Source organism: Protopterus annectens, chromosome 3.part1 (genome assembly GCF_019279795.1).
Source record: "Protopterus annectens isolate FY-2018-M chromosome 3.part1, PAN1.0, whole genome shotgun sequence".
NCBI lineage: Eukaryota > Metazoa > Chordata > Ceratodontiformes > Protopteridae > Protopterus > Protopterus annectens.
Window position 1 is genome coordinate 1,483,500,453 of NC_056732.1, and position 22,137 is coordinate 1,483,522,589.

The window sequence follows — 22,137 nt, forward strand, 5'->3', positions numbered from 1 at the left end:
TCAGTCAGTTCATTACATATTTGGATTTTAAAGGTTAATTTAGTCAGATAGTTTTGGAGCCATACTATGTGATTATTGTCTGAAAAATATGTTATTTCATTGCCGTCTCCTCTAGTAATGCACATCACTCTCTTATATGCATTATAAATAAATGGCTTCTTATAAACCTGAAAGCTGACGTCTTACATCATAATCATCAAACTCCTTTTCCCCATTTTTCAGTGCCACTCTCCTACCTTCTTCAACAGTCATGACTGACTGTCACAGATCTTCTCTCACACAATTTATTCATCTCTTTACTCGATGCCCTTCTTTCCTCTTGCATTCTTCCTGCCTGTCCTAAATCTTATTCACCAGATTGTCTTCTGCTTTTCTACACTTGTGCCTGAACCACTGTAATCTGTTCTCTTTGACCATCTGTGCAATTGCAGCTGTTTGGTCTTCTGCTGTGATGCCATCAGTGCTTCATCTATCCCACAGTCTGCATCCTACTACCCATCTCAGCTTCCTCAACTGCTCTGCCTTCACTGCCCAAGTTTTTGTACAGTACAGTATTACTGGTCACACCACTGTTTTGTACACTTTACTTTTCAGCTTCATTGGCACTCTACTGTCATTTACTAAGCTTGATGCTCTGTGCCATTTGGCTGAAGTCCTCTGATTCTAGCTCTGACTTCCTCACTCAGACTTCAACCACCCCTTCCAGACATGTGAAGCTGTTAACCTATTATTTTGTTTCCCTTCTATCTCTGTTCTCATCTTCTTGTGATTACATCATTTGCTGATGTTACAACTGTATTATCTGTACTCAGTTTAATCCAGTAGGACCTCAAGTTTTGCATTCCATTCCCCTATTGTTTGCTGAAGTTCTTGTTCAAAATCTGCCAGTAATGCACATTGTCTTCATACAGTAACTTCATTGATCGGTTCCCTCCAAACTGTTTGTTAATGTAGTCCATCAACAATATGAACTGCAGTGGTCTCAGAATTGAAACCTGATACACATGCACTCACAGTGGGAACCTCTATGTAAGTCTGAACACTGTTTGCACTTGAATCATTGGGCCCTTGTACATAGCCTGCACTAATTATACCAATGCTTCTGGGACTTTGAACCACTGGATGACTGCCGAAATCAGCTTTCTTGGGAACTTGTCATATACTTTCTCTACATCTAGGAATCCTGTTCTGGATCTGAACTGCTCATCTCCCATCTTACTTTCTACCATTGTGTGCATTCATCTATCAATCACCACTTGCAGAACGTCTGTGCAGGGCAGCAGTTTGATACCTCTGTGCTGCCCACAGTTGTGGCTGTCCCCTTTATTCTGGCATTAGTTATGCTTATTCTCCAGTCATGAGAGATGTACCTTGCTATCCATATTGCTATGAGTATCCTAAGGAGACATTTCTTCCCTAACTCACCTAACATTTTGATTATATCTGTTGCAACCTTATTCGAGCTTGCTGCTTTCCCAATCCTGAGCCATTTCTTCCCTAACTCACCTAGCATCTTGATTCTATCTGTTGTAACCTTATTTGAGCTTGCTGCTTTCCCAATCCTAAGAGCCATTTCTTCCCTAACTCACCTAGTATCTTGATTACATCTGTTGTAACCTTATTTGAGCTTGCTGCTTTCCCAATCCCAAGAGCCATTTCTTCCCTAACTCACCTAGTATCTTGATTATATCTGTTGTAACCTTATTTGAGCTTGCTGCTTTCCCAATCCTAAGAGTCATTTCTCTCCTAACTCACGTAACATCTTGATTATATCTGTTGTAATCTTATTTGAGATTGTTGCTTTCCCAATCCTAAGAGCCATTTATTCCCTAACTCACATAGCATCTTGATTCTATCTGTTGTAACCTTATTTGAGCTTGCTGCTTTCCCAATCCTAAGAGCCATTTATTCCCTAACTCACATAACATCTTGATTATATCTGTTGTAACATTTTTTGAGCTTGTTGCTTTCCCAATCCTGAGCCATTTCTTCCCTAACTCACCTAACATCTTGATTATATCTGTTGTAACCTTATTTGAGATTGTTGCTTTCCCAATCCTAAGAGCCATTTCTTCCCTAACTCACATAACATCTTGATTATATCTGTTGTAACCTTATTTGAGCTTGTTGCTTTCCCAATCCTGAGCCATTTCTTCCCTAACTCACCTAACATCTTGATTATATCTGTTGTAACCTTATTTGAGATTGTTGCTTTCCCAATCCTAAGAGACATTTCTTCCCTAACTCACCTAACATCTTGATTATATCTGTTGTAACCTTATTTGAGATTGTTGCTTTCCCAATCCTAAGAAACATTTCTTCCCTAACTCACATAACATCTTGATTATATCTGTTGTAACCTTATTTGAGCTTGTTGCTTTCCCAATCCTAAGAGCCATTTCTTCCCTAACTCACCTAACATCTTGATTATATCTGTTGTAACATTATTTGAGATTGTTGCTTTCCCAATCCTAAGAGACATTACTTCCCTAACTCACCTAACATCGTGATTAAATCTGTTATAACCTTATTTGAGCTTGCTGCTTTCCCAATCCTAAGAGACATTTCTTCCCTAACTCACCTAGCATCTTGATTATATCTGTTGTAACCTTATTTGAGCTTGCTGCTTTCCCAACCCTAAGAGCCATTTCCTCCCTAACTCACCTAGCATCTTGATTATATCTGTTGTAACCTTATTTGAGCTTGCTGCTTTCCCAATCCTAAGAGCCATTTCTCTCTTAACTCACGTAGCATCTTGATTACATCTGTTATAACCTTATTTGAGCTTGCTGCTTTCCCAATCCTGAGCCATTTCTTCCCTAACTCACATAGCATCTTGATTATATCTGTTGTAACATTATTTGAGCTTGCTGCTTTCCCAACCCTAAGAGCCATTTCTTCCCTAACTCACCTAGCATCTTGATTATATCTCTTGTAACCTTATTTGAGCTTGCTGCTTTCCCAACCCTAAGAGCCATTTCTTCCCTAACTCACCTAGCATCTTGATTATATCTCTTGTAACCTTATTTGAGCTTGCTGCTTTCCCAACCCTAAGAGCCATTTCTCTCCTAACTCACGTAACATCTTAATTATATCTGTTGTAACCTTATTTGAGATTGTTGCTTTCCCAACCCTAAGAGCCATTTCTTCCCTAACTCACCTAGCATCTTGATTATATCTGTTGTAACATTATTTGAGCTTGCTGCTTTCCCAACCCTAAGAGCCATTTCTTCCCTAACTCACCTAGCATCTTGATTATATCTCTTGTAAACTTATTTGAGCTTGCTGCTTTCCCAACCCTAAGAGCCATTTCTTCCCTAACTCACCTAGCATCTTGATTATATCTCTTGTAACCTTATTTGAGCTTGCTGCTTTCCCAATCCTAAGAGCCATTTCTTCCCTAACTCACCTAACATCTTGATTATATCTGTTGTAACCTTATTTGAGCTTGCTGCTTTCCCAATCCTAAGAGCCATTTCTCTCCTAACTCACGTAACATCTTAATTATATCTGTTGTAACCTTATTTGAGCTTGTTGCTTTCCCAATCCTAAGAGCCATTTCTCTCCTAACTCACGTAACATCTTAATTATATCTGTTGTAACCTTATTTGAGATTGTTGCTTTCCCAATCCTAAGAGCCATTTCTCTCCTAACTCACGTAACATCTTAATTATATCTGTTGTAACCTTATTTGAGATTGTTGCTTTCCCAACCCTAAGAGCCATTTCTTTCCTAACTGACCTAGCATCTTGATTAAATCTGTTGTAACCTTATTTGAGCTTGCTGCTTTCCCAATCCTAAGAGACATTTCTTCCCTAACTCACCTAGCATCTTGATTATATCTGTTGTAACCTTATTTGAGCTTGCTGCTTTCCCAATCCTAAGAGCCATTTCTCTCCTAACTCACGTAACATCTTAATTATATCTGTTGTAACCTTATTTGAGATTGTTGCTTTCCCAATCCTAAGAGCCATTTATTCCCTAACTCACCTAGCTTCTTGATTATATCTGTTGTAACATTATTTGAGCTTGCTGCTTTCCCAATCCTAAGAGCCATTTCTTCCCTAACTCACATAACATCTTGATTATATCTGTTGTAACCTTATTTGAGATTGTTGCTTTCCCAATCCTAAGAGCCATTTCTTCCCTAACTCACCTAGCATCTTGATTATATCTGTTGTAACCTTATTTGAGCTTGCTGTTTTCCCAATCCTAAGAGCCATTTCTTCCCTAACTCACCTAGCACCTTGATTAAATCTGTTATAACCTTATTTGAGCTTGCTACTTTCCCAATCCTAAGAGCCATTTCTTCCCTAACTCACCTAGCATCTTGATTACATCTGTTGTAACCTTATTTGAGCTTGCTGCTTTCCCAATCCTAAGAGCCATTTCTCCCTAAATCACCTAGCATCTTGATTATATATGTTGTAACCTTATTTGAGCTTGCTGCTTTCCCAATCCTAAGAGCCATTTCTTCGCCAACTCACCTAAGATCTTGATTATATCTGTTGTAACCTTATTTGAGCTTGTTGTTTTCCCAATCCTGAGCCATTTCTTCCCTAACGCACCTAACATCTTGATTATATCTGTTGTAACCTTATTTGAGATTGTTGCTTTCCCAATCCTAAGAGCCATTTCTTCCCTAACTCACCTAACATCTTGATTATATCTGTTGTAACCTTATTTGAGATTGTTGCTTTCCCAATCCTAAGAGACATTACTTCCCTAACTCACCTAACATCTTGATTATATCTGTTGTAACCTTATTTGAGCTTGCTGCTTTCCCAATCCTAAGAGCCATTTCTTCCCTAACTCACCTAGCATCTTGATTATATCTGTTGTAACATTATTTGAGATTGTTGCTTTCCCAATCCTAAGAGCCATTTCTTCCCTAACTCAGCTAGCATCTTGATTATATCTGTTGTAACCTTATTTGAGATTGTTGCTTTCCCAATCCTAAGAGCCATTTCTTCCCTAACTCACCTAACATCTTGATTATATATGTTGTAACCTTATTTGAGATTGTTGCTTTCCCAATCCTAAGAGACATTTCTTCCCTAACTCACCTAGCATCTTGATTCTATCTGTTGTAACCTTATTTGAGCTTGCTGCTTTCCCAATCCTAAGAGCCATTTCTTCCCTAACTCACCTAGCATCTTGATTAAATCTGTTATAACCTTATTTGAGCTTGCTGCTTTCCCAATCCTAAGAGCCATTTCTTCCCTAACTCACCTAGCATCTTGATTAAATCTGTTATAACCTTATTTGAGCTTGCTGCTTTCCCAATCCTAAGAGACATTTCTTCCCTAACTCAGCTAGCATCTTGATTATATCTGTTGTAACCTTATTTGAGATTGTTGCTTTCCCAATCCTAAGAGCCATTTCTTCCCTAACTCACCTAACATCTTGATTATATCTGTTGTAACCTTATTTGAGCTTGCTGCTTTCCCAATCCTAATAGCCATTTCTCTCCTAACTCACCTAGCATCTTGATTATATCTGTTGTAACCTTATTTAAGATTGTTGCTTTCCCAATCCTAAGAGCCATTTCTTCCCTAACTCACCTAACATCTTGATTATATCTGTTGTAACCTTATTTGAGATTGTTGCTTTCCCAATCCTAAGAGTCATTTCTCTCCTAACTCACCTAGTATCTTGATTACATCTGTTGTAACCTTATTTGAGCTTGCTGCTTTCCCAATCCTAAGAGCCACTTCTTCCCTAACTCACCTAACATGTTAATTATATCTGTTGTAACCTTATTTGAGATTGTTGCTTTCCCAATCCTAAGAGCCATTTGTTCCCTAACTCACCTAGCATCTTGATTCTATCTGTTGTAACCTTATTCGAGCTTGCTGCTTTCCCAATCCTAAGAGCCATTTCTTCCCTAACTCACCTAGCATCTTGATTATATCTGTTGTAACCTTATTCGAGCTTGCTGCTTTCCCAATCCTAAGAGCCATTTCTTCCCTAACTCACCTAGCATCTTGATTCTATCTGTTGTAACCCTATTTGAGCTTGCTGCTTTCCCAATCCTAAGAGCCATTTATTCCCTAACTCACCTAGCATCTTGATTAAATCTGTTGTAACCTTATTTGAGCTTGCTGCTTTCCCAATCCTAAGAGCCATTTCTTCCCTAACTCACCTAGCATCTTGATTACATCTGTTGTAACCTTATTTGAGCTTGCTGCTTTCCCAATCCTAAGAGCCATTTCTTCCCTAACTCACCTAGCATCATGATTAAATCTGTTATAACCTTATTTGAGCTTGCTGCTTTCCCAATCCTAATAGCCATTTCTTCCCTAACTCACCTAGCATCGTGATTAAATCTGTTATAACCTTATTTGAGCTTGCTGCTTTCCCAATCCTAAGAGCCATTTCTCTCCTAACTCACGTAACATCTTTAATTATATCTGTTGTAACCGTATTTGAGCTTGCTGCTTTCCCAACCCTAAGAGCCATTTCTTCCCTAACTCACGTAGCATCTTGATTACATCTGTTGTAACCTTATTTGAGCTTGTTGCTTTCCCAATCCTAAGAGCCATTTCTTCCTTAACTCACCTAACATCTTGATTACATCTGTTGTAACCTTATTCGAGCTTGCTGCTTTCCCAATCCTAAGAGCCATTTCTCTCCTAACTCACCTAGCATCTTGATTCTATCTGTTGTAACCTTATTTGAGCTTGTTGCTTTCCCAATCCTGAGCTATTTCTTCCCTAACTCACCTAACATCTTGATTATATCTGTTGTAACCTTATTTGAGCTTGCTGCTTTCCCAATCCTAAGAGCCATTTCTTCCTTAACTCACCTAACATCTTGATTACATCTGTTGTAACCTTATTCGAGCTTGCTGCTTTCCCAATCCTAACAGCCATTTCTCTCCTAACTCACCTAGCATCTTGTTTCTATCTGTTGTAACCTTATTTGAGCTTGTTGCTTTCCCAATCCTGAGCCATTTCTTCCCTAACTCACCTAACATCTTGATTATATCTGTTGTAACCTTATTTGAGATTGTTGCTTTCCCAATCCTAAGAGCCATTTCTTCCCTAACTCACCTAGCATCTTGATTATATCTGTTGTAACATTATTTGAGGTTGTTGCTTTCCCAATCCTAAGAGCCATTTCTTCCCTAACTCAGCTAGCATCTTGATTATATCTGTTGTAACCTTATTTGAGATCTTTCCCAGTCCTAAGAGCCATTTCTTCCCTAACTCACCTAACATCTTGATTATATCTGTTGTAACCTTATTTGAGATTGTTGCTTTCCCAATCCTAAGAGACATTTCTTCCCTAACTCACCTAGCATCTTGATTATATCTGTTGTAACCTTATTTGAGCTTGCTGCTTTCCCAATCCTAAGAGCCATTTCTTCCCTAACTCACCTAGCATCTTGATTACATCTGTTGTAACCTTATTTGAGCTTGCTGCTTTCCCAATCCTAAGAGCCACTTCTTCCCTAACTCACCTAACATGTTGATTATATCTGTTGTAACCTTATTTGAGCTTGCTGCTTTCCCAATCCTAAGAGCCATTTCTTCCTTAACTCACCTAGCATCTTGATTATATCTGTTGTAACCTTATTTGAGCTTGCTGCTTTCCCAATCCTAAGAGCCATTTCTTCCCTAACTCACCTAGCATCTTGATTATATCTGTTGTAACCTTATTTGAGCTTGCTGCTTTCCCAATCCTAAGAGCCATTTCTTCCCTAACTCACATAACATCTTGATTATATCTGGTGTAACCTTATTTGAGATTGTTGCTTTCCAAATCCTAAGAGCCATTTCTTCCCTAACTCACCTAGCATCTTGATTATATGTGTTGTAACCTTATTTGAGCTTGTTGCTTTCCCAATCCTAAGAGCCATTTCTTCCCTAACTCACGTAACATCTTGATTATATCTGTTGTAACCTTATTTGAGCTTGCTGCTTTCCCAATCCTAAGAGCCATTTCTTCCCTAACTCACATAGCATCTTGATTACATCTGTTGTAACCTTATTTGAGCTTGCTGCTTTCCCAATCCTGAGCCATTTCTTCCCTAACTCACCTAGCATCTTGATTCTATCTGTTGTAACCTTATTTGAGCTTGCTGCTTTCCCAATCCTAAGAGCCATGTCTTCCCTAACTCACCTAGCATCTTGATTATATCTGTTGTAACCTTATTTGAGCTTGCTGCTTTCCCAATCCTAAGAGCCATTTCTTCCCTAACTCAGCTAGCATCTTGATTATATCTGTTGTAACCTTATTTGAGCTTGCTGCTTTCCCAATCCTTAGAGCCATGTCTTCCCTAACTCACCTAGCATCTTGATTATATCTGTTGTAACCTTATTTGAGCTTAGGTTCATAGGTTCATAGGTTCATACTAGGCTATCTGCCCTGGGGCAATTATAAGCCTAGCCTGATTTTGTTTGGCTTACGCCACCCCTTGATTTGAGTATACTGTGCCCTTTTTAAGGTTTAGTTTGCATTGCCTCTGTCTAATAGTGACATGGAAGTAATCCCCGGGACAAACCTATGATCCCTCATCCACTCATCAAGACTCTTCTTGAAGAGATTCAGTGAGGTGCTCTGCCTAACATGAATTGGAATTCTGTTCCAGAGTGAAGGGAGCCTCTGGGTTATGAATCTGTCCCTCCAGCAAATTCTATTTATTTCAGTACTGAGGTTCAAGTCCCTCGAGTGTGTGGCTCTAAGGGATTTAGATTTACTGAGGTGGAGCATGTCCATTAATTCTGGATTGGACATAGCTATATATGTCAGGCATAGATCGCCTCGAAGTAGGTGGTATGCAACTGAGTAGAGCTGGAGTTTTTTTAACCGAGCAGTATATGGCATCTGTTTGAGTCCCTTGATCCTCTTGGTGAGGTACTTTTGGGGTCTTTCTAATTGCTGCAGGTGTCGGGTAAGGTACATCCCAAAAGGGGCATTGTATTCTATGATGGGCCTGATGAGGGATGAATAAAGGGGCACGATTACCTCTCTTGATCTAGATGTGAATCCTTTCATGATGGGGTGGGCTATGTAAAAGGTCTTTCTAACCACTTTGGCAATGTGGTTGTCAAAGGAGAGATTGCTATCAACTTGGGTCCCCAGATCCCTAATTACTTTCTCTGTACTTAATGGGTTACTGCCTATGTGGTAATTTGTGGGCACATTGTTTTTGCCAAAGGGTATGACTATACACTTTTTGGCATTTACCTTTAGACCATGGCTCTGGCACCAGTTATCCATCTCTGTGAGACCTTTGTGAAGGATGTTTGTGTCAGCTGGAGAGTTGATTATGGCGCTTAGTTTGCAGTCATCTGCGAACTTGGTGAGCCATAGTCCTCCCACGTTGGCCTGTACCTCGGCAAAGTATATACCGAACAAGAGTGGTCCCAGGACAGAACCTTGTGGGATGCCACTTGTGACCGGTTTCAAGTCTGACATGGCTCCAGCAACTCTCACTCTGTGGGTTCTGTCTTTAAGCCAGTTTGTGACCCATCTTGTGACATAGGGGTTTATATTTAAGCTGGATAGCTTATCTATGATGCCCGAGTGGGGTATTGTGTCAAATGCCTTTGCTAGGTCCAGATAGGCTGTGTGGACTACCTTCCCTTCATCTATAGCTTTGGTGACTGTTTCAAAGAAGTGAACCAGGTTCAAAAGGCAGGATCTGCCCTTGATGAAGCCGAACTGGGTAGGATCTAGTGTCTATAGGTCCCCAATGTCTTTGTTTATGAGCTCCATGATGATCCTCTCCATAGCCTTGCAGACTAAGCTAGTCAGGCTTATGGGGCAATAGTTTCCAGGGTCCGTGGAGGCTCCACCTTTGTGGAGTGGGACCACTGTTGCTGTACGCCATTCTGTGGGCACATATCCTGTAGTGAGGCTGAGATTGTACAGTTGTTTTACTTGAGGGATTAGTTCTTCTTGGAGTTCATGTAGGACACAACCCGGGATGCCATCTGGTCCCATGGAAGCAGTGTTTTTTGCTTTGGGTAGGGCAGCCTTCACCTGAGTATCAGAGATGTTTGGGAGGCAGCCCTCTGCCGGAATAGATACTTGCTCTTTTTTTGGTGGGGAGGGGGTGGAGAAGTTTGAACTGAACCTGTCTGCCAGGATATTGGCGATGTCTGTGGGTTCAGTGTATTTTTTGTCATTTAGAATCAACTCAGAACAAGTCTGGGAGTTGCATCCCAGGTTCCTAACATAACTGAAAAAAGCCTTATGATTGTCTTTAGTGTCCTGAGCAATTTTTCTCTCGAAGCTGGCCTTGGAGGATATTATGAGGGATCATAATTTTTTGCTAGTACTGATCAGGGATGCCTTCCCTATTAGGGATTTTGCTCTATCATGTAGTATCTTCCTCCTTCTGTTGTACAGTTTATTTATGGCTGGGGTCCTCCAGACTGGATGCCTGCCTTTGGATGTTTGGGTTTTTGCTTTTGTTTGGGATAGCATGATCCATGCAGTCCTGAAGATGTCCGTAGAATGCATTTATATAGGATTCTGCAGTTTGGGCCGTAGTTTCCACTGACCCTGGGGCCCTTGAAGGATTCCACTTTGGTTTTGAGAAGTGAGAAGTTCACTTTTATGAAGTTTTTCACTGTGGTTCTCTGGGCTGGGGGTGGGGTTGGGATGTGGACATCCAGTGAAATTAATTTATGGTCTGATCTTACCAATGAGGGATATACTTCAGGTGTGGAGCATAGAGTCCCCATGTTGGTAATGATCAGGTCTAGTATGTTATCCCCTCCTGTGGGTGTGGTGACTAGTTGTTCCATAGCATTTGAGTTTATAATTTCCAGGAACCTTTGGGCTAAGGTGCTGGGGCTTGAGTAGTGCTCCCAGTCTATGTTTGGGTATTTGAAGTCACCCAATATAATGGTGTTCGGAGAGATCTTCATGTTCTCCAGTGTTTTCAGGAAAGCCAAGTGGGATTCCTGACTTTGAGAGGGTGGTCTGTAGGATGCTATAAACTGAAAAGCAGTCTTGCCCACTGTTAGTTGCACATGGATGGTCTCCGATACTTTGTGCAATGCCACTTACCTGGAGGTGTGGATATCCTTGATAAATATGGACACCCCCCCTCCTTTTGTGGTTCGGTCCAGGTTTCAGGGCCGAAAAGCATGATATGAGGTATAACCTGGTAGTGCTGGGGTGCTCTCTGGAGCCTTGAACCAGGTTTCTGTCACTGCACAGATATCGATGTTCTCCATACTGAGGAGAGCTTCGGGTGCGTGCATCTTGAGGTTAAGACTTCTGGCTTTTAGCAGCATTACCCTTAGTTTCTTGTTTCTTTTGAGCCTTGCCTAAAAAAGGCACTATGGGGGTGGCAAGAGCCTTTGCCAATATCCGAAAGCCCAGTGGTGACAGGTGCAAGCCATCCCTAGCGAAGCAACGTGGCTTGTCGAGCATGTCATCCCAGGCTGACAGACACTGGATCCCCTTAGAATGACACCAAAATTTTAGCCAATTGTTAAAATCGATCATTTTGTCTTTGTACTGTGGCATCATTCTAGGTGAGGGTAAGATGCTGCTCAAAGTCAGGGTCATACCAGCCTGGGGCTACATGATCAGAGAGCTCCTCTATGTCTCTTTTCATGTAGTCCAGGGAGGTACGTCTCAGGTCATTCACACCAGCATGTACAATGACTGAGTCATATTTGTATTTGCTTTGGAGTGACCTGAGTGCTTGCGTTATGTGGCGGATCCTAGCACCCGACAGGCAGCTCACTGTGACCTTCTCTTTATTTAGCCTGGTGAGCGGGACGTCAGTGTGCCTGACAATAGAGTCACCTATTACAAGACTATCAGGTGTGTTATTCAGCCTTAAGGGCTGTGGCTGCTTGGCACACTGACTTTGTGGGCTATGTGTTGTGCATGTTTTGTTTTGGGGTAGCATTTGCTTGGATGTCTGCTTTGGAGGTCTCTGTTGCTTAGGTAGATTTTTATTTAGAGCCTCCGAGTATGTTTTTGTGTATTTATGTGTTTGGTTCGCTGATGTGGTGGGACTATGTGATACTGGAATTGTGCTGTGTGAGGTTACCTTCTCCTCCTGACTGGTTTCACCAGTTTTGAGATGAGAGAGCTCAGCCTCCAGTTTGGCTATATGGTTGCATCTCTCACATATATTTGAACCTGTTTGGAGGAGGAGAGGGTTGTCCGTGTACATGAGACAGTTGTAACATTGCCTCAAAATTCCCAGATTCACCAGCTGGACTGGAGAGGAAACCATTGACTGATCTTTGGACATGCTAGAGTAATATAGGGAAACTGAATTAAGACGGACCAATAGGGGACAAGGTAATCGTAGAGAGTATAAGAGAAAGTAGTGCTTATGGTTTAATAGTGCTAACTTGTAAGATTACTTATTTGGACCAGTGAAGGGCCTTAGAATGAGAATATGGTGTTTAAATTGAGAGATAGAGCAGTTCTATGGGAAAAAGTGAAGAGCAGACTTTGTGGAGCCAGGAATAGTTTAAACCCAATTAGGCGGCGCTGCCCGTTGTTGCGCTATGCACAAAAATGCCAAAACCGCGCAAAAGAGGGATTTAAGAGAGGAAGATCAAGGAGTTAGGAATTGACCCAAAATGGCCAATAAAACTACAGTTTCAAGTCAGTAACCACTCCCACAGGGGCAGGCAGGCTGCTCAATGTTTATCACTGCCACTGATGAACAGATAGACTTCCCTTTAGCCCAAGCAAAAAATGGCCTCCAAGAAACTTACAAATAGTTCAGAACAGCAAGCCTGTAACTGAACTTTTTTAAATCACAGAAAAGTGGGAAAAAAGCAAGATTTTTTTGTTTTTTTTTTTCAGAGATAGCAGAGGTTCACAAGTATCAACAAGTTATAACAGTGCAGTAAATGACCCCACACTTGAGTGCTAGGCCAGAGACAGATAAAATGCAAGTTTTGAGAAAAAAACGATTTTAAAAATAAGTGCAAACAGGAAATTCAGTAAACAGCTCTAGGTTGTGCTCTAAATACAGTTACTAATGCAGAAATCAAGTTTAACAAGCCAGAAAATGCTCAGAGTAGGCGGTTATGCAGAAAAACCTAGCAAATAATCTGAAGAAAAATACTGCTTTCCCAATCCTAAGAGCCATTTCTTCCCTAACTCACCTAGCATCTTGATTATATCTGTTGTAACCTTATTTGAGCTTGCTGCTTTCCCAATCCTAAGAGCCATTTCTTCCCTAACTCACCTAGTATCTTGATTACATCTGTTGTAACCTTATTTGAGCTTGCTGCTTTCCCAATCCTAAGAGCCATGTCTTCCCTAACTCACCTAGCATCTTGATTCTATCTGTTGTAACCTTATTTGAGCTTGCTGCTTTCCCAATCCTAAGAGCCATTTCTCTCCTAACTCACGTAACATCTTGATTATATCTGTTGTAACCTTATTTGAGTTTGCTGCTTTCCCAATCCTAAGAGCCATTTCTTCCCTAACTCACCTAGCATCTTGATTATATCTGTTGTAACCTTATTTGAGCTTGCTGCTTTCCCAGACTTCATTTTCCTTAGTGCTGTTCTTATTGCTTCTAGGCTGGCTCTTCATTGTCTTTCATCATAGGCTGCATCTGGGGCAGTGCAGATTCTATTGGATTTTCTTCATTCAGAAGCTGCTGAAACTACTTCATCCATCTGCATTTGATTTCCTGTGGACTGATAAGAAGATTGCTACTGGCATCCCTTATGAAGGATGTCTGATTATAGGTTCATAGGTTTATAGAAGGTTACTAGGCTTATGGCTGTAAGCCTAGCCATATTTATCCAGAGTTGCCCCAATTGTCAGTGGGTAGGTGAGTGAAATTCGCAGAGGTAAGAGTTTATGGTAATTAACACAGACTACCTCTGTCCATGTGGGTCATGGGTGTCACCCCAAGAGTGCATTTGCAGTTACCCATCCATTTTTCTACATTGCATTTAAAGAAGGTGTGGGAGGGACTCTGTTTAAAGTGGATTGGAAGCTTGTTTCAGAGAAGTAGCAGTCTCTGGGAGATGTATGTATATCTCCAGCCTGTCAGAGGCTAGGTTAAGATCCCCGGAGCTAGTGACCCTCATGCAGTTTGATTTACAAATATGTAGCATCTCCATCAAGGCTGAGTCAGAGACTGCCCTGTAAACCAGGCACAGGTCACCCCTTAGCAGCTTGTATGAGACAGAATACAGTGACAGGGCTTTTAGTCTTTCTGTACAGGACTTGTTTTGTGTACCCTGTATTTTCCGGGTGAGAAACCTCTGTGCTGTCTCCAGCTGTTGCAGGTGTCTGGTGAGGTACATGCAAAAAGGAGCATTATTCTCAATTACTGCTCTGATGAGGGCTGAATATAATGGAATTATAACATCCTTAGATCTAAATGTGATGCCTTTACTTGTGAGATGTGCACATAGAAGGATTTCCTTACCATTGTGGATATGTGGTGTTTGTACCCAGATCACGTACCACTGGGTCTGGACTTAGGGAGTGTTGTCTATAATTTAATTAGCAGGGACGTCAACTTTCCTAAAGGGAATGATAATGCATTTTTTTGCATTTAGTTTTAATCCATGGCTTTGCCACTAATGATTTGTCTATGTTAACTCTTTCTGCAGTATAGTAACATCGCTGGGGCATTCAGTGATTTTCCCAATTTGTAATTGTCAGTGAACTTGGTCAGTCACAGGCTATCCATGATTGCCTGGACTTCCAAGAAATAAATTTTGAACAGTAAAGGGCCTGATACAGAACACCGTGGTATGCCATTGGTGAAGGTCTTTTGCCTGAGGTGAAGTCACCCACTTTGTCAATATGTGTCCTGTCAGTGAGTCAATTGGTTACCCATCAAGTGATGAAGGGGTTAATTCTCATTAGTGAGAGTTTTTCTATAATACCTAAGTGGGGATTGTTTCAAATGCCTTGGCTAGGTCATGGTAGGAAGCATGCACTGTTTCACCCTCATCCATGGCCTTGATGACTTTCTCAAAGAAGTCAACTAAGTTTAACAGGCATGATCTACTCTTAACAAGTCCTAACTGGGTTGGGCCCAGAGTTTGGAGATTACCTATTGATAAGGTCCATAGTAATTCTTTCCATGGCCTTGCAGATGAGACTAGTCAAGCTTATCGGTCTATAATTCCCAAGTTGGTTTATGGTCCCCCTTTGTGCAGAGTGATTACTGTTGCAGTTCTCCATTCTGCTGGAACATAGCCAGTTTGCAGGCTAAATAGGGATCCAAGTGTGTCTACTAGGTCATATTTTAAGTTGTTAAATGGCAAACTGGGAGGTTGATTGTTTCCACTGATGCTGTGTTTTTGGCCTTGGAGAGTGTAGAGATGACCTGCTGTCTTGAAATAATAGGCTGAGGAAAGGTGGCAGGTATACTTTGGTGGATGACTAGTGGGGACAGGGAGGTGAGGTTCGCTCCAAATCTGCCAGCTAGCAGGTTGGCGATTACCTCCAGTTGATTATGGGTGGTGCCTTCCACAACCACTTCATTGCATAGCTGGCCATTCTCTTTTAGATTTCGGATGTAGTTAAAGAATGCCTTGTGATTATCCTTGGCTAGGGAGGCTATTTTTGCTTCATAATTAGCTTTGGTGGACTTGACAAGCTCTCTAATTTGTTTGTTTAAGCTAGAGAGGGATTCTTTCCTCTGTTGAGCCAATTTCCTCTTGTTCTTGGACATTGGTTTATTTACCTTGTTGTATAACCTATTTATACAAGGTCCACCTGGGTGACTTGTTTTTTTGGCAAGACCTGGTTTTAATCCAGTTGGATACAGCCAGTTCTATACAACTGCTTAAATGGCTTACAGGGCATTGGTGTAAATCTCTGCATAGCAGTCTTTGTTATCTGTGTTCAAGGGAGCTTTTAAACATCTTATACCATCGCTTAGTAGGAGGTAATTTGTCTTGGAACAATTCTTAAATGTTTTTGATCTTGATGGGGTATCTTCTCTTATAATTACATTGAATGAAACTGAATTATGATTTGATCTTGCCACGGAGGACATCACACAGGTGGGATTCAGTGCTCTCCTATGTTAATGAGCACTATGGCCAGGACATTTGAGCCCCTTGTGGGACTGCTGACTAGCTGATCCAGAGCATTTGCTTTGACAAAGTCCAAGAACCTCTGAGCCAGCATGTTTGTGGTTGTGTATGTTTCCCAGTCAATATTAAGATAATTAAAATCACCCATGAATAGGGAGTTGGGTTGTATGGCAAATGACTCCAGTAAGTTCAGATATATGGTATGCTTTACCTGGTTCATGGTGGGGGATCTATAGCTAGGTATGATGTGGCCTGTCAGAAATCTCTGGCAAAGCAGCATGGTCTGTTGACCATGTTGTCCCAGGCTGACAATATTGGATGCCCTTAGACTGACACCAGAAGCTAAGCCAATTGGTAAAGTCAATAATTTTTTGTTTGTATTGTGGCATCATCCTTGAAGAAAGTAGAAACCTACTTAAGGCTAGGCTTATACCTGCATGTGATACATAATCTAAGAGGTCAGTCATGGCTCTCTTTATATAGTCCAGAGAGGTACCTCTCAAGTCATTCACCCCAACATGGACTATGACAGAGTCAAACTGGTACTTGTAGTTGAGTGGCTTGATGGATCCTGGAACCTGGCAGGTAGCTAATTGTAACCCACTCCTTATCCAGCCTGGTGAGGAGAACTTCCATGTGTCTCACTACAGAGTCTCCTATGACCAGTACATTAGATTTTGTGGTGTTACTCCTTATGGGATTATTTGCTGAGACACTGGTATGTGTGTGTGTGTTTATGTTTTGTGTGTGTGTGTGTATGTGTGTGTGTGTGTGTCTGTGTGTGTGTGTCTGTGTGTGTGTGTGTGTGTGTGTGTGTGTGTGTGTGTGTGTGTGTGTGTGCGTGTGTGTGTGTGTGTGTGTGTGTGTGTGTGTGTGTGTGTGTGTGTGTGTGTGTGTGTGTGTGTGTGTGTGTATTATGTGTTGTGGTTGGTTTTTGCATTGTTGTATGTGTGAGTGGTTTCTGTTTGGGAGACCTCTGATCTTCTGGTAAGATACTAATGAGTACCTTTGCATATCTGGGTTTATGTGTCATGTTCTTATTTAGTGTGGAAAGTGATGTGTGTTTGCTGAGAAGCTGTTTGGGATTTGATTTGTCCTTATGTGAGAGTCTTGCCTCCAATTTCATAGAGTAACTACACCTCTCACTTAAAGTATTTGTTTGTTTCAGGAGTAAGTGGTTGTCAGTATACATGAGACCATTGCTACATTGCCTCAGGATGGCCATGTCCATCAGGCTGGTCAGAGAGTTGATGGGAAATGGCCTACTCATGATAGCAGATTCTTACTGTATGTTTTATTTAGCAAGGGAAAGAGATAATTTGACAGGACTTTTGCTCCGAGACTACAAGAGGGACCTACGTATACTTTGTGTAGGCTAAGGTTGATTAATAAGGCAATGCTGCTCAATGCACAACTGAGTTGCTGCTAGAGCAGCAGAAAACCTTGGAAGGGTTTCATTGACAGGTGTTTAGGGAAAAACTGAGCAAGGCTTTTGCATCTACACAGGGCACTGCTAACTGCTGCTGCTTTATTTTTATCTTTTGAGTAATGGATTGCTTTAGGTGAAAGCAGATTTTCAGCAATCTGTAGCAAAGTCGCCAAATGACAAGCAGCTCTGAGTATCTATGCCAAAGCCCGTGCAAACATGAGGCTTAAATACGAGTAAAGAGAAGCAAGTTATAACCTTTCACCAACAATCCCCATCTTAGTCAGGTTCATACCTCTCAACCTCTTACAGTAAGAAATCTGGACACAGCCATAAATAAAAGTGGGACAAAGGCCCAAAAATAGGGACAATATTAAAATACTGCTCTTTTGAATTTAGAAAATTGATAGAATAACAGGTTTTGCATTAGCATGAATTTTCTGAAGGGTATGAAGTCTGAAACTCAAATGTATGTCATACGTTTCTAACTTCAATCTTTAATGATTTGCCACTAATTTGCCAGAAAACCTCAATTTTCTGAAAATCAGACCAAAAATATGAAACCAAAATCTAGACATTCTGTGAAAATCTATACAGCTGAGAGGTATAGTCAGATTAGATCAGCACACCTGCTGCAAGAGTGCAGGAAAAAACTTCTTAATGTAGAATAGTTGGTTTAAAGCCCAAGTGTAACAAGACCACACAAATTACCTACAACAGCCCTACAACTAACAGATACAATGTTGTTGTTGTGTCTTTCGGCTTTTCCCGGTTAGGGGTCGCCACAGTGGAACTCCAGTCCGCTAATGATTGGCAGTAGATTTTTACGTGCAGAGTTGCCAGCCCTGATGCACAACCTTCAACGAAGGTAAGCCCATTCACACATGTCTCCACACAGAAGACGCTTTAGATGAGAATCGAACAGGACAGCATCTTACTGTGAGGCGACAACGCTACCGCAGCACCACCACTGCAGTAACTAACAGATACAATGTAATAAATTCTGACTGCATTTTTTTAGCAGTTTCTTAAGTTGTTTGCTGTTTTTCTGCACTTTATATAAAAATGTACTACTGTCTACTGCTGATTTACGTAGTTAATTGCACTGTATTACATTGTATAACTAACAGATACAATGTAATACAGTGCAATTAACTACGTAAATCAGCAGTAGACAGTAGTACATTTTTATATAAAGTGCAGAAAAACAGCAAACAACTTAAGAAACTGCTAAAATGCAGTCAGAATTTATAAGAGAAGTGCACCAAAATATTTATTTTATTTCTTTTCAGTAATGGATTGCTCCAGGTGAAAGCAGATTCTCAGCAATCTGTCTTTGCCTTGCAACCTCATAGAGTTTCTTCACGCCATCTACTGAGTCACTTTCCAAAAGCTGATAGAGGGTTTCTGATGTCTTGTTCTTCACCTTTGCAACCGATCTGTTAGCGTCTTTGCTAGCCAATCAGTACTTATTCTTAGTCTGTCCATTTTTTTCTATCCCACTTTCTGCTGCACTCCTTTCTTTTGATGGACTTCTGTATCCCCCCACCAGCTTTCCGTATGTACTATATTTCCATACCTGGCTCGGCCATATATTTGTTCGATAATCCTCACACATACTGTTTTGAGACACTGCAATTCTTTCCTCATCTTCCTAGATGAACAGCTTTAAGTACTCTTGTCTGTCCTCTCGGGTCAACGTACAGGTCTTCAGACTAGTCTCTGTTGACCTTAGATCCTTCTCTGACCATTGCTTGCAAATAATTGTGGCAACCAGTAGTTTATACTGTGGGCCGACTTTTTCACTGGTGATGACTTTGCAATTACTAATAATTCCCCAACGCCTGTTCAATACTAGGACAAAGTCTACCAGAGTTGCATGTTGGCCCTCTTGTATATGATGTTGTGACTGCGAATCTCGCTGAACCATGTTTTGGCCACCATCAACCCATTTGGCAGACAGAAGTCTGGAATGTTCTCTCCCTCTTTATTGCTGTTGCTCCAACCATGTGGACACAGGCAGTCCTTATACATATCCTTTTCTGTCTGTCTTAATATAATCATTCAGGTCCCCCATTATAAACACCATCTCATGTTGTCCTGCTTTATCTAGTGGGTCCTGCAGTTGTTGGCTGAATACACTCTTTTTCTTGGTATCACAACCCTGCTGTGGGGCATAGGCTGAGATTATGAATTCTGATTGCAGTGAATCTGCCACTTGTACTGATGACATGCTTCTCTCTCTCTTCTGAAGCTTCTCCCTCCCTGCAATTCCCACATGACTTCTAGTCTCCCCTTCTCCCAGCCAAGTGGCTTTGCTGCACTGCCTCTCCATCTTGTCTTCTGGATACAGAGGATTCCAGCCTCCTCCTTACCACTGTATAATCCCACTCCCAAGCTATGCCCTGTCAGTGAATCTGTACTGTAGCCTCCTATGTGTTCCTTTTATTCGGACTACTGCAATTTGTAAATTTCTTCCATTTTCTACAAAACTCAGCACAAAATTCCCCTCTTATAAGCTTAAAAATACCAAACTGATGAAAACGAGCAAGCAACGGACTCTTCAACAGTTTATTAAAAATGGCCGATCCACCATTTAGACCAGTTGTGGATGGCCGAGGCTCCATTTCATATGCATGTGCCAAATACATTGATTCCAAATTGAAACCAGTGTTAAAATCGGAACAACAAATATGTCATGATTCATGGCATTTTTTTGAGTCCATTAATAATTTGGAATTCAGTGATAACCTAGTCTTTCTTACGGTGGATATTAAGGATCTATACACCGTAATCCCTCAACAACTTGGCATTGAATGGGTCAGGGAATTCTTGTACATGAAAGGTATAGACAATCAAGCTTTATATTATTGAGACACTTTTGAAGATAGTACTAGTTAACAACTTTCTCTACTTTAATAATGAGTTATATCTACAGAAAAGTGGGGTGGCCATGGGAGCTGCATGTGGTATCAGCTTAGCTAATAGTGTAATGGCTTACTGGGAAAGGTCCTTTCTGTTTAATCACTCCATGTTCAAGGATCATGTAGTCTGGTACACTAGGTACCAGGATGACATGTACTTTTTATGGAATGGTGAAGTGACCTTGATTCAAGTATTTATAAGTGAAATTAAATCTTTTACTTATTTCTTGGACTTCACATTCCAAGTGGGTACTGAACACATTGACTTTTTAGATATCCATTTGGTTACGGACCGCAATAGTCACAGTTTTAGAACCACTATTTACCGTACGCCAACCTATTCTAATGCATTTTTACATTTCTCTACATGCCACCCACTACACCGAAAAAAAGCAGTAGTGAAGGGTCAAGCAGTGAGGGCTGCTAGAATGGTCTCCGACTTTGATGACTTTATAGCAGAATGTGACTTGTTAAAAACTATGTTCCACAAGAGAGGTTATCCTACAGCCTTTGTGGAATTAATTTTTGAAGAAGTTATTGGTAAAAGAACATCAGGTCCTTTTATCCCTTTGTTACATAAAGACTATAACATTGTAATTACTCCCACACAGAATGAAGAGTCCCCTGTTTCAACAAGTATACAGGTTTTGGACCAACCCACTAGATTTTTAATAACTCACTCTTTAGATTCTCGAACCATAAGAGAGATTGTCAACAATAATTGGGCCTTCATCTCGGATGATCCCCATCTTAGAGGCCCTTTGGGCTTAACACCCCAAGTGACCTTTAGAAGGGGTTTGAATTTGAAAAGTTTAGTTGAGAGGCCAAGAAGAATTTCCAAAGTGAATACGGGTATGACAAAATGTGGGAGATGCCGGCAATGTAAGTTCATTAAAACAAACAATAAAGTCAAAATTAGAGATAAGGAGTACCATATGCATAATAGATATAATTGTGATTCTCAGGGAGTTGTATATGGAGCTATTTGTGACAGGTGTGAGGCATTTTATATTGGGAAAACTGAGAGGAAGTTAAAGCAAAGGATTTATGAGCATGAGTACAGTATCAATAACAAAATTAGTACCAATGCTCTAGCCAAACATACTCTCATTTTTCCCAGCCATAGTTTTTTGTTTGTTGTATTGCAATTAGTGGAGCACAACCGGAGAGGGGGGCCTTGGAAACTCAAACTAGAAGAGGATGAGTTGGAGTGGCAGATTGAAACAGCTGCGTATGCTTTTCCAGGGCTGAATGAGGCTTTATCTATCAAAAGTCTGTTGAAATTGAAAGCCCTGGCGAGGTAGGCTTAGTCATTGGTTTACTTTATTTATTCACTTATTTATTGGTTTATATTTGTTCTAATATAGGAATACACACACATACACACAAAAAAATTCCTTGGGTGTGCACATTGTATGAAGTTGTATCCTATTTATTAATTATTTATTAACTATTCATTTACCTAGGCGTAATATTTTTACGATTTATCTTATGTTTTAACGTGGTTAATGCTGCTTTAAATGAAAGCTGATGTATGACATCATGGCTGTGGGCGGTCAGCTTATTGGTTTAGGATATCTGTGTGAGTATTTTTAAACTGGGAGGTGATGAGTTTTTAAATTGTCTGAAGAAGCTAGTTCACTTGTTTCAGTGAAACCTCGTATAAGCGTAGGAATTAAGCTTAATAAGGTTTAGTCCCACAATCTCCCAAAATTAAATCAAAATGCACAAGCAACATTTTTTTAATACTAGCACTGAGATTCTGAAA